The sequence below is a fragment of the Cervus elaphus genome, chromosome 21 (assembly GCF_910594005.1).
Source record: "Cervus elaphus chromosome 21, mCerEla1.1, whole genome shotgun sequence".
NCBI lineage: Eukaryota > Metazoa > Chordata > Mammalia > Artiodactyla > Cervidae > Cervus > Cervus elaphus.
In genome coordinates, this window is record NC_057835.1 from 70,768,837 (window position 1) to 70,782,688 (window position 13,852).

The 13,852-nt window shown below is 41.4% G+C and overlaps 1 protein-coding gene across 5 annotated transcripts in view; it reads left to right on the forward strand.

Moving 5' to 3' along the window:
- Positions 1 to 13,852, forward strand: part of LOC122679464 — a 39,212-nt gene that overhangs the window by 4,048 nt on the left and 21,312 nt on the right. For 3 of the 5 annotated variants that reach the window (XR_006336407.1, XM_043880197.1, XM_043880200.1), the window contains exon 3: positions 261 to 1,961. The exons of 1 other annotated variant lie outside the window; for it this stretch is intronic. The gene's annotated coding sequence lies outside the window, so the exon portion shown is untranslated. Of the gene's footprint in view, positions 1 to 260; positions 1,962 to 13,356; positions 13,588 to 13,852 lie in introns of those variants that run through there. One more of the 5 variants, XM_043880198.1, reaches the window with a different exon arrangement.

Here is a 13,852-nt window from a genome sequence, read left to right on the forward strand (position 1 = left end):
AAGAGATCACATTTTATACTCCCTAGACAAGTCTCTCTGAAGTGAAAAGGTAGGGGGATAGTCAGGATGATCAGGTTAATGAAATACATTATAATTTTCTATGAATTACTCTGTGCATTACACATTTAAACAAATTACTGGTCTGAGCCTTTATTATGGCAATTATTGGAGATGATCTGTGTGTAAAAAGTGTGGGTTTAATAATTGGCCCTGTCTTGTGCGACCTTCATGACTGTGGGTGTGCTCCTTAACCTTACCAGGACTCAGCTTCTCATCCATATAATTGGGCATGATGATAATGTGTATGTCATAGATCTTCAGGGGAGAGGAAATACGTAAAGAAGTGTCTTCTTCAAAGAAAAAAAAAACTTGAGAACCAAGAAGTTTACTACAAAATTGGAACCTTCTCTTGGGGAGGGGTCTTTCCTGGTGGCTCAGACTGCAAAGAATCTGCCTGCAATGCAGAAGACCCAGGTTCAGTCCCTGCATTGGGAAGATCCCCTGGAGAAGGGAATGGCTACCCACTCTGGTGTTCTTGTCTGAAGAATTCCAAGGACAGAGGAGCCTGGCAGGCTACAGTTCATGGGGCTGCAAAAGAGTCGGATACAACTGAGTGACTGTTACTTTTACTTTTCTCTCTAGACAACAACCACAAAGGCTCTCACCTTAGATTAGATTAAAGACACCATCAAGGCAGGGTGAAACATTAAATAAGATCTTACTATCTGTGGAAGGAAAATGTACAGAAAAACTTCACCTGGGGAAATGTGTCATGTATCTGGGCAAGATATGACTTCTCCTTGGGGACCAAGGGAATGGCAACCCACTCCAGTATTCTTGCCTGGAGAATTCCATGGACAGAGGAGCCTGGAAGGCTACAGTCCATGGGGTCGAAAAAAGTTGGACACGACTGAGCGACTATCACTCGTTGGGGACCACAGAACTTATCCATTTAAACTGGGCATCCAGGGAGAAGATGCCAGTTAGGGAATTCCTCCCTCCAGGCTTCAACATCCTTTGCTCAGGAGTATAGTCAGACCTCCATATCTGTGATTCTGCATCCGAAGGCAGATTCAATCAACTGAGGACTGAAAATGTTAGGGAAAAAAATTCAAAAAGTACAACAATTTACATATCATTTACATTATATTAAGTATTATAAGTAGTCTAAAGATGGTTTTGAACTGTGGTGCTGGAGAAGACTCTTTCGAGAGGACATCAAGGAGATCAAACCAGTCAATTCTAAAGGAAATCAACCCTGAATATTCATTAGAAGGACTGATGCTGAAGCTGAAGCTTTGGCCACCTGGTGTGAAGAGCCAGCTTGCTGGGAAAGACTGAGGGCAGGAGGAGAAAGGGGCATCAGAGGATAAGATGGTTAGAAAGCATCGCTCGCTGACTCAGTGGACATGAATTGGAGCAAACTCCAGGAGATAGTGAAGGACAGGGGAGCCTAGCATGCTGGAGTCCCTGAGGTCAAAAAGAGTTGGACACAACTTAGTGACTGAACAAGGAACAGAGACTGATTTCTGCCCTACCTAACACATTCTATAATTTCTGACTTAGTGACTAAAACAACAAAGATGGTTTAAATGGGAGGATGTGCTGTAGATTATATACAAATACTATCATCATTTTATGTAAGGGACTTGAGCACCTTCAGATTTTGGTATGTGGATGTGGGGATGGAACCAGTTACCCACAGACCCCAAGGGATGACTGTACATCCCTGCATCTCCCAGAAGTCAGTCAGAGAGGAAAGAACAGCAGCAGAACTTATGTTTTAAGCCATAGTCGGTTGATGGGAGTGAGTGTTTAAAGATTTTTAGGAAGGAAAAAAAGTTTTGTTACTCTTATTTCCTAAGTTCCTCTGGTTTCCCTGTACTTCGCCTACTCATCTATTTGGTTGATAAATAGCCAGTCTTGTTACTCTAATAAAATGTAACCCAAAGACTCCAAAATCATTATTGCCCTGTTTTGTGTCTTTTGAAGTATTCAAAGTGCTGTTGAGATAGTTTATTTGCTGGACACTGCCATTTGGAGATAATGGTGATGGTTTTATGGCAGGACTATATCTCTTCATTTGCATGTCAGTGCATTCTTGTTTAGGGATTCCTGAATGAGTGTAACAGTTTATACAAGTGTCAGTCCTGGTGGATGTGCTCAGTCATTTATTTAAAAAGTACGTACTGACAGCAGACTGTGTACCAGGCAAGACAGGTATTAGGCACCGAACACACACAATATATAGGAAATAAATGCAAATAAGGTCCTTACCCTTATTAAGTGTGGGATGCAAATAACCACAAAAGCAAATGCACCATTGCAACAGTGATTTGCAACCCTAAAGGTACACAGTGCTCTTGGATTGCACAAGAGGACATAAATACTACCAGGGAGACCAAGAAGAGGCCAGTGAGCAGCAGTATTTGAACTAAAATCCAGAAAGAAGTGAAATAGGCAGAGGTAGGAGCAGGTAAGGAAGAGGGAACGCGATGTCTCAGCAGCATGGTGTGCACAGCCTGTGATGGGAGGTGCTGGAGCAGAAGGCAAGGCCTCGGGCATCACCTCCCGGCTGCTCCCCCAGCCCCGTCCGCATTTTCATCAAGTCCCTTGAAGTTTCCTTGGTCACTCCTACATCACTCAGGTGACCTTTCTGGGCCAAAACTGGAATCTTTCTAAAGGCTGCAACTTGTCTGCTGTGTGCTCTAACCTTTCCCACACATTCAGTGGTGTCTAGAAATACTGAATTTTGCAGACCAATTAAGTCAAAACGGAGGGAAGGGTGACGGCCATAGAAAGCATTTCAATTTTTAATTTTGCTAAGGATTTGTGAGATCTTAGTTCCCCAACCGGGGACTGAACCTGGGCCCACAGCAGTGAAAGCACAAATGGAGCACCAGGCAATTCCCAAGAAGGGTATTTTAAGATGAAACCAATTATCATTTACTGTCTCCTTTATTTCATAAAAGAAAGGCTATTTTAACACCAAAAAGAAAGACTAATCTCAGAATAAAGGACCATCTTCATATTAGTTGCGTGAATCAGCTTTATGAAAAATTTGTCACATTGTCCTTTTCTGTCTTATTCAACTTCACATTGGAAAAAAATTATATGCTACGGTTTTGGAGCCAGTACCTTGACCCCTTCTGAAAATTACCAACAAATTGATTTTCCTAAAACTCACTTGTTTTAAACATTAATATATATTTATTTAAATCAATATAAATATATCACTTTGTAAATCTAGTAGTTGCACATGGCTTATAATAAAGAACATAATACCCCTGAACTCTGATTCCTGCTTCCAAGAGGCAGCTACTGTCTACTTCAACCTTTTTCTGTTTTTGTAGTTACCATCTCATTTGTAAATATGTAATTCTAAACACCATTTTTTAAAGTGTAAAAGTCTACTTTGATTGTGTTGCTCCCCTTCTCAAATTGAACTGGAGCTATGGAATAAAGTATATCCTCTATATAAAATCTCAAATCCATCAATGATGCTTCTCAGATACAGCTCTTAGTGGTTACTACGGTAGACTGTACACTTAAAATTCTGCTCTGTATTATCTACTTCAAGTAGGCAGCAGCTTTCTTTTATTAAAATTCTAGACTCAATTATTGATCACTGTCCTCATGGCTGGTTTCATTCCCATTGTTAAATTCTCTTTGTATGCATATAACAACCAGTAGAACTTGTTCATGCTTAAAACTTGGGAAAGAAATCTGGTGAGGGTACCTATCAGTTTTGCTGGCCTGAGAGGGAAGAATAAACACTACTGAAATAGAACTGCTGCCAATAAGAGGACCTCCCTTTCTTGTCCAGACTGGTGTCCCTGCTTTAGCTGGTAGGGAAAATATCTGATTCTAATCAGAATTCATTTCTGCAAATAGCATATTAATCAGCTCATTCTGGAAGGCAACACAAAAAAATCATTGGATTTACTCTCTGTAAGTTGATGGAGAGAGAGCAGAAAGATCTTTCTCCTTATATATATATAAATAACAACAATAAAATAGCTTTTATTTATTGAATCAACGTTACATACCAATCACCATTAGGAGCATAATCTCATTTGTTCTTACAAGTAGTTAAAACTACTGTTTTTTGTTTGTTTGTTTGTTTGTTTGTTTTTTTACCCCTGCTTTACAACTGAGGAAACCGGAGGTAAAGAATAACTTGGTGAAAATGACAGGTGGTACTGATGGAGTTGGGAATTATACCTGAGGATTCTGACTCCAGAAACTGTGTTTAGCTGCTGTACTATACTGAACATGAGCCACTTTTGTACTATAGAAATCTTTTCTCAAAAATGAAAGGCAAATTATCACAAAGGCAAACCTATCTCCCTATGAGAGCTGAGCTCCACCATGTGCACACGACCAGTAACAGCCCTCACAGCAAAGCTACAGTAAACTGACTTAACAGATTAGTAATGTCACACCTTGTGAGGGTCGTTCAGTCGTGTCCAGCTCTGCGGCCCCATGGACTGTAGAGTCCATGGAATTCACCAGGCCAGAATACTGGAGTGGGTTGCCTTTCCTTTCTCCAGGGGATCTTCCCAACCCAGGGATCGAACCCAGGTCTCCTGCAAGGCAGGCAGATTCTTTAGCAGCTGAGCCACTAGGGAAGCCCAATATTGCACCTTAAATTGTATCAAATAATCTGCATTGGATACCTCCACTTGTTTACAAGAGAACCATGGACTATAAATTATACTTGAGAATTACTAGAAGTAACGTTCTAGAACAGTTATCAGTAGCATGGTGGTGAAAATACCAAGTATGTCATCAAAGCTTACTGCTTTCATACTTGAAAGAGACTTTTGTAAATTATATTCGAACCTCCTTGTTTCACAAGCAGCCAAAGAAGTTAAGTGACCTGCCCAACCAAGGCGACACAGCTAATTAGCAGCAGGGACTGAACTAGGAGCTCAGGTCTCCTGGCTCCCAACCCAGTGCTCTTTCCCTGTCGTGTCCATGACTACCCAGGCAGCGTGCTCCCTCTGAGACTGTGACAGGGTTTCTAGATGGGACTTGGAGATGTCTGTGTAGCTGGTTTGGGTTAAGGTTTTCCCTTTTGGTAGGGAAAAGACATTTTTGGTGGAGAGCTCTTCACTGCAACTTAGGGGATGGAGCTATCACTTGGGAGTCCACCTCTGAGGGTGACACGCTGCTGCTTGCTTCCCTGGAGTCTGAGTCTGGAACCAGTGCCTCACACACTGAGAATTTAGAAGGTTTTGGTGGTGAGACTTCCCTGGTGGCTCAGAGGGTAAAGCGTCTGGCTACAATGCGGGAGACCTGTGTTCAATCCCTGGGTCGGGAAGATTTCCTGGAGAAGGAAATGGCAACCCACTCCAGTATTCTTGTCTGGAAAAATTCTATGGACGGAGGAACCTGGTGGGCTACAGTCCATGGGGTCTGGAAGAGTCAGACACGACTGAGCGACTTCACTTTCACTTTTGGTGGTGGGGCAGAAGGTGGGAGGTGGACTTGAAAAGGTTCATTTTGAAGAGAAACAAGAGTAAGAATAGGAAGTGGACCTTTGGTGAGCCTTAAAAAAAAATGTTTCCAAAGAAATTTTAATGGATGAATTCTTTTTTTTTTTTCACTGTATTGTACAACACGTGGAATCTTAGTTCCCCGAACAGGGTTGAATCTGCACTCCTTGGTTGGAAGTGTGGAGTCTTAACCCCTGGACTGCCAGGGAAGTCGCTGGGTGCATTCTTCTGAGTTTAATGAATCTCTCTGTAGATGATGGACACATAGGACATGATCTCTGCTGTTAAGGAGATTGAAATCCGATAAAAGAGGCAAAGTTCAAAGAGCTTGGTGAGGTGTGGACTCTGTGAGAGAATGGCCCTGGCCCAGAGAAAGCCCCAGGACGCTGGAGCAGATGGTGTGAACAGGAACGCTCCTCTGAACCCCTCGGTCACCAGCATGGCTAGCCTGCTTTCTACCCTCACCTTGTTCCATCCTCCAGCTTGGGCTCCCTGTTCTCTCAGCTCTCCATCTTCCTTACTGAGCACTCAGGCAAGTGCAACTTCTCTCTTCCCCTTGAAGTGTGATCTTTATGGACAGAGTCTGCTTGCTAAATTTCCACCATCACTTGCTCAGTGGCTCTATACTTTAGTAAAAAGCCCTCAGCTAACCTCCCTACACCCCCTGCCCTCAAAACAATGGCAACATCAACCAGATAGAAGTAGCAGGTTATGTCTGGTGGGGGTCCGGATCACACGTTCCTGTCCTGCTCCCTGGTCTCCAGCTTGTCTTTCCAGCCCCTTTCCTCTCATCCTCCTTACCCCTAACATCCAGCTATAGAAATAAAACTCTTACTATTTCCTCTTTTTCCAGCTTCCATTCTTCTAGTCAAAGTTGGTCACTTGCTCCTCCAGCCTCCCCAAATTCTCCAAGCTTCCTATCATAGTATTTAAGAACTTATCCACCCAGATGGTTCACAGGTGATTCTACCAAACATTTAAAGAAGACACTAAAAAAAGAAAGAAAGAAAAAAGACACTAATACTTCACAAACTCTCCCAAAAATGAAAAAAAGGGAATACTTTCTGACTGGTAATACCAGTATTACCCTAATACCAAAGTCAGACAAAGATATCACAAGAAAACAAAGCTACAGACCAATATCTCTTATGAATATAAAAAACAAAGCAAACTGCATCCAGCAACATGTTAAGCAACTATACACTATGATCAAGAGGAATTTATCCCAGGAATGTAAGGTTGCCTCAATATATAAAAGTCAGTGTTAGTCACCAAATGAATAGAATAAAGGCTGAGAACCATATGATCATCACAATTAACACAGGAAAAGCATTTGAAAGACTCCAACACCCTTTTCTTTTCTCCAGGGGGTCTTCCCAACCCAGGGATCAAACCCAGGCCTCCAGCATTGCAGGCCAATTCTTTACCAGCTGAGCTGCCAGGGAAACCCCTTGGAGAAAGGAAAGACTACCTACTCCAGTATCTGGCCTGGAGAATTCTGTATAGTCCATGCAGTATAGTCTGTATAGTCAATGGAGTCGCAAAGAATCAGACACGACTGAGCGACTTTCCCTTCATTAGGGTTTCCCTCTTAGTTCAGTTGGTAAAGACTCTGCCTGCAATGCAGGAGACTTGGGTTCGATTCCTGGGTCAGGAAGCTCCCCTGGAGAAGGAAATGGCAACCCACTTCAGTATTCTTGCCTGGAGAATCCCATGGATGGAGGAGCCTGGCAGGCTACTCCATAGGGTCGCAAGAGTTGGACACGACTTAGCGACTATACCACCACAAACACCCTTTTATGACCACCAGGCTCCTCTGTCCATGGAATTCTCCAGGCAAGAATACTGGAGTGGGTAGCCATTTCCTTCTTCAGGGGATCTTCCCGACTCAGGAATTGAACCTGGGTCTCCCACATCACAGGCAGATTCTTTACCGTCTGAGCCACCAGGGAAGCCCGTTTTACGATAAAAATTCTCAAGAAACTAGGAACAGAAGGAAACTTCCTCAACTTGATCAACAGCATCTATGAAAAACCCACAGCTAACCTCACATTTAATGGTGAAAAACAGGATACTTTCTCCTTAAGATTAGGAACAAGACTGGAATGTCTGCTCTTGCCATTTCTATTCAACATTAAACTGGAAAGATCTAGCCCAAGTAATTAGAAAAGAAAATAAAAGGCATCCAGGAAGAAAAAGAAGATATAAAACAATTCACAGATGACATGATATAACAGAATATCAAAAGGAATCCCCACATAAAAATATTGAATTAAAATACTGTCAGGCTTACAGGATACAAGGTTAATGTACAAAAATCAATTGTGGTGCCCACTTCAGCAGCTCATATACTAAAAATAATCGTATTTTTACACAGTAGCAATGAATGGCCCATAAATGAAATTAAAAAGCAGTTTTATTCACAGTCTCATCACAAGGAATAAAATAATTAGAAATGAGCTTAACAAAAGCGTAACATGAGTACACTGGAAACTACAAAGCATTGTTGGAAGAAATTAAAGAAGACCTAAACGGTAAGTCATCCCATGTTTATAGACTGGAAGACTTAATGTTGTTAAGATGATAGAACTTCTCAAATTGATATATGGATTAAATCCCAATCAAAATCCCAGTGGCCTTATTTTTTGCAGAAAATGACAGCCTGATCCTATAATTCATATTAAAAGCTGAAGGAACCAGAATAGTTAAAAGAATTTTGAAAAAGAAGAAAATAGTTTGAGTACTCTCACTTCCTAATTTCAAAACTTACTACTAAGCTATAGTAACCAAGACAATGTAGTATATGGATAGACATATAGATCAATAGAGTACAGTTGAGAATCAAAAAAAATTCTTAGTTGCCATATGATTCTGCAATGCCACTACTTGGGCAGATAGCTGGAGAAAATGATAATTTGAAAAAATACATGTACCCCTATGTTTATGGCAGCATTATTTACAATAGCCAAGACATGGAAGCCACCTATATGTCTATCTACAGATGAATGGATAAAGATGTGGTACATATATCCAGTGGACTACTACTCAGCCATAAAAAAGAATGATGTAATACCATTTGCAATAGCAAATGACCTAGAGATTATCGTACTAAGTGAAATAAACCAGACAGAAAAAGACAAATATATAATAACACTTATAGGTGGAATCTAAAATATGACACAAATGAGCTTTTTATTTATGAAACAGAAACAGACTTACATAGAGAACAGATTTGTGGTTGACAGGGGGGAGGGGTGTGGAGAGGAAAGGATTGAGAGTTTGGGATTAGCAGATGCAACTATTATACACAGAATGGATAAACAATAAGATCCAACTGTATTCAATATCCTGTGATAAACCATAATGGAAAAGAATGTGAAAAAGAATGTATAAATATGTATAACTAAATCACTTTGCTCAAAAAAATTTAGAATTTAACACATTGTAAATGAACTATACCTCAATAAATTTTTTAAAAAAGCTCTTAATCTTACACTTAATTGATCTTCTGCAAGCGTGTCAAGACCACTTAATAAGGAAAAGATAGTCTTTTCAAAAGTGGTTCTAAGACAATGGGATGGCCATATGCAAAAGAATGAAGTTAGATTCTTGCATTATATTGTAGCCAAAGCTAACTCAAAATGGATCATAGACCTAACTGTAAGAAATATGGTATATTTCTGCTATGAAGCATTATTCAGCTATAAAGAAGACTGGAGTACTGATACATGCTTGTAAACGTGGGTGAAACTTGAAAACATTACAGTAAGTAAAAGAAGCCGGTCACAAGAGGCTGTATGGTATATATTTCCATTTGCATGAAATGGCCAGAACAGACAAATCCATAGACACAGAAAGTGGTGGTTTAGTGGTTGCCAGGAGCTGGGAGGGAGAGGGGAATCGGGGATTCCTGCTAATAGACATGGAGTTTCTTTGGGGGTAACGAAATGTTCTAACTTTAAAGTGTGATGTGCACTTCACAACTCTGCTATGCTGAAAACCACTGGACTGTACCCTGTGAAAGTAAGAATTTTATGGTGTGTGAATTGTATGTCAATAAAGCTGTTGTATAAGAAGTTCTTATCATACAGCATTAAAACAATGTGTCCATATGTATTTCTTCTTCTACTAGAATTAGACTATGGACTCCCTTCATCCTTACGCATTGTACATAGTCAGTGAACACAATAAATACTTGATCCAGTAAGTAATTCTTTGAAATCTTTGAAAGAAGTTTTAAGGCTTGAGCAGGCAGTTGGAAGGAAAGATTATTGGTGTCAGAGCAGAGGTATGAGGAAGGGAAAGTGTGAGGTTGGAAGCAGTCAGCATTTCCCTAGGCTGGGAGACCCAGGAGAGGTAGCAGTCTAGATATGGGTGGTAAGGGCAGTACTGGTCCATTCTTAATTGTTGTTAAATATTGTTAACTGACGGTGTTTCACTAACTATTTTCAGGGAAAAAAAAATGCTAATTCAACCTCTCTCCTTTATGCCTGTTCCTGCCTCCTTGGATTAGTCAAAGGCACAGAGGAGACGGCTTCAGTGGGAACAAAACAGAGAAAGGAAATAGTTTCATCGTTGTCTGCCACAAAAACCTCTGCTCACTCTGGAAATCCTGCCTAAAAAGCCTAAGGTAGGAATTCCCTGGTGGTCCAGTGGTTAGGACTCTGCACCTTCTTTGCTGAGGGCGTGGTTCAATCCCTAGTCAGGGAGCAAAGATCACCCAAGCAGAGCAATGCAGCAAAAAAAAAAAATCACCTAAGGGGATCGGTCTGCTTCCTTCACAGCTACTCGGCCTGCTTTCATGCAGTTTAAAGCCAGAAACCTACTCTTCGTACCTACTTGCCCAGCCTTACTCCTTCTGTCTTTCATTCAGTACGTATTTATCAAACACTTACTTTTTGCGAATATTATGCCGCACTGGATATGGCAGCCAGTTAGTAAACTGCTCTCAATATATGTCGCAGCATCCAATGTTGAGCTGAAGCATTTTCACAGCATTATTAGTAGCACTATTTTAGAAAGAGCTTAAAAACCAGGCTGTAGTGACTGTGTGATAACACTGTCTTGCATTTAAATAAAAGAGAACTTTGCAGTATTCAGGAGCTTCCCAGCAGCTCATCAATAGAAGAATCTGCCTGCAAGGCAGGAGACTTGGGAAGAGACGCTTCGATCTCTGGGTGGGGAAGAACTGGAGGAGAAAATGGCAATCTACTCCAGCATTCTTGCCTGGAAAATCAGGTGGACAGTGGAGCCTGGTGGGCCGTGGGGTTGCAAAGTCAGACACAACTGAGCGGCTATGAACGTTTGCAGTATTCAAGGATTTCACATGCAATATTGCATGTTTTTTGTTGTTCAGTTGCTCAGTTGTGTCCGACTCTGTGACCCCATGGACTGCAGCACGCCAGGCTTCCCTGTCCTTCACTAACTCCCAGAGCTTGCTCAAACTCATGTCCATTGAGTTGGTGATGCCATCCAATCCTCTCATCCTCTGTCGCCTCCTTCTCCTCCTGCTGTCAATCTTTCCAAGTGCTCAAACCTGTTAAAAAGAAAAAGGGTAGGACAAGGATTATTTTCATTTTGCAGTTGAGACAAGTGAGATTTGGGTAGATTCACTGATTCCTTCAATTCACACAGGTAGTAAGCAGCAAAGGCAGCTTGGGAGCCCAGCTGTTACTTCTAATTGGCTGCTTTTTCTATTAGCGCTTCCCCAGGCTGGAAGGTCTGACTTTACAGGGGGCAGCTGTCTCTGCCTGCGTAAACAATAAGGCAGCAGAGGTTTGCTCTTTTTAAATTTTTGATAAATCACCACTGTGCTTATTATCAATTTTATAAACAGGCAGCAAGAAGCCAAGTAATGAACACAACAGATGGCAACATTGTGAAAATATGTTTCTGTGAGACTTGTAAGTGTACAGTTAATGAGAAGAGAAATCAAATCTGTAGACTACTAGTCTCTAGCAAAGTGTGTAGTTCCTGACCCAAAGTTCCCTCCTGGAGATCTTTCTCCTTTACCTCAGTCATCTGCCTCTGTGGGAATGATTTCCAAAATCAATTCAACAAATGCAGTGGGCTGACAAAATGCCTGGTGCACTGAGAACATAACCAAGATCAGGCCCACCCCAGCTTTCAGAGTCCCTGGTTTATGTTAGGGAAGCAAATAATTAAAATGCAGTGTGAATACATGTATAATGGGCAAGTGATGTAATAATATGGAAATTTCCTTAAGAAATAAAATTAGGAAACACTTGTGTGTAGGAAACAATTACGTATACTTAAGGATAATTCTGGGACTTCCCTGGCAGTCCAGTGGTTAAGACTCTTTGCTTCCACTGCACGGGTCGTGGGTTTGATCCCTGGTCAGAGAACGAAGATCCCACATGCCGCACAGTGTGGTCAAAGAGAAAAAAAAAGAATAATTCTGCATCTGAAATCTTAAACCTTAGACAATCTCCAAGCTTTCCAGCTTCCTTAATGAAAATAACATTTTTATTGATCAGCTACTGTGGACATTATGTTAACTGCTTTATAGGGAGTACATTTCATTTAATCCTCATGACCACCCTATGATTGTTTTTCCACTTACAGGTGAGAATTTGCCAGGTGGCACTAGTGGTAAAGAACCTAACTGCCAATGCAGGAGACATAAGAGACACTGTTCAATCCCTAAGTTGGGAAGATCCCCTGGAGGAGGGAATGACAATAACACTCCAGGATTCTTTCCTGGAGAATCCCCATGGACAGAGGAGCCTGGCTTAGCACGCATGCACAGATGAGGAATCTGAAGCTCAGAGAGGGTGGGTGACTTGTTCAAGGTCCCACAGCTTCTGCGTGAATAGAGCCAGTTTAGGCTCCCAAGCACATCTTCTTAAATCAAGACTCTACCAGGCCTCTTTTCCTCCTAAGGCAACGGTTCTTTGATCTTCCTGAGGCCTTGGCCTCCTTTTTCTCCTCATTCTCTTGGCCATCTCCTCGCCTTCCTTTACGCTTTATCCTCTAGCCCCACCAAACCATTTAGGTACCCCAGTGTGTGGTCTGGTACCTCGCTTCCTTAGCACAAGTTGTTTCCACTGCCTGGATGGGCCCGATCACAGAGCCACCCAGCCCACTTGAAATCTGGCAGAGTGAAAGATAAAAAGGAATCATGATAGGACAGTATACGTGAAAAGTTAATATGGCACTCTCCTCATACTGGAAAAGTTAAAGAAATTACAGAACTGGAAAACTCACTGTAAACTTTCATGTGGAAAGATCTTACTGGTAGAATATGGGGAATACATTCTCTGCAAGTGTAGTTGTGAGATTCATGGAATGTGATCTTGTATTACAGGACAAAGATACAGTTAATAGCTCAAGATTTTATCTCTATATGTGATATTCTTGTGTGTTAAATCACTTCAGTCGTGTCTGACTCTATGTGACCCTAGGGACTGTAGCCTGCCAGGCTCCTCTGTCCATGGGATTCTCCAGGAAAGAATACTGGAGTGGGTTGCCATGCCCTCCTCCAGGGAATATTCCTGACTCAGGGATCGAACCAGTGGCTCCTACATTGCAGGCAGATTCGTTACCACTGAGTCACCGGGGAAGCCCCAGTTGATATTCTAGACGGTGACAAAACAAAAATTTAAATATGATTTTAGTACAGTGTCTTTTGAAATAAATATATGCATACATGTATGTGTAATGTGTGTGCATGGGTATGTATACATATAGTCTCTTAAATAAAACCCAAGTCATAAAGCCATGAAAATACCAGCTTTCTCAACAAGAACACAACAAAATACAAGGTACTTATCAGATAATAAGTATTTAGAAGAAAACCTCTTTGCTCTTAAATAATTTCTTAAAATATTCATAGGGGCTTCCCTGGTTGCCCAGTGGTTAAAGAATCTACCTGCCAGTGCAGCGGACTTGAGTTTGACCCCTGGCCCACGCCACATGCTTCGGGGCAACTAACCGTGTGCACCACGATGACTGAGGCCAAGCGCTTACAGCCTCTGCTCCACTGCAAGAGAAGCTGCCACAGTGAGAAACCCGTGCACCAGGAGTGGCCCTGCTCAGCGCAGCTAGAGACAGCCCGAGCGCAGCAATCAAGACCCAGGGCAGCCAGAAATAAATAAATAAAACATCATTAAAAATTTTTAAGAAATTAATGATGAATTCTCTGCTAAAGATGAGAGAAACAAAGTATCTGTTTCACTTACACTCCAGCCGTACCTTAACATTTTGCCATATTTTATATTAGGGATTAATTAGGGATTTGAAAAATGAATCTTAATTTTTAAAGAACTATATTGGTTTGCCTATCAATTCTATTTTTTTTTTTTTTTGCCTTTATATAATTGATGCCGAAC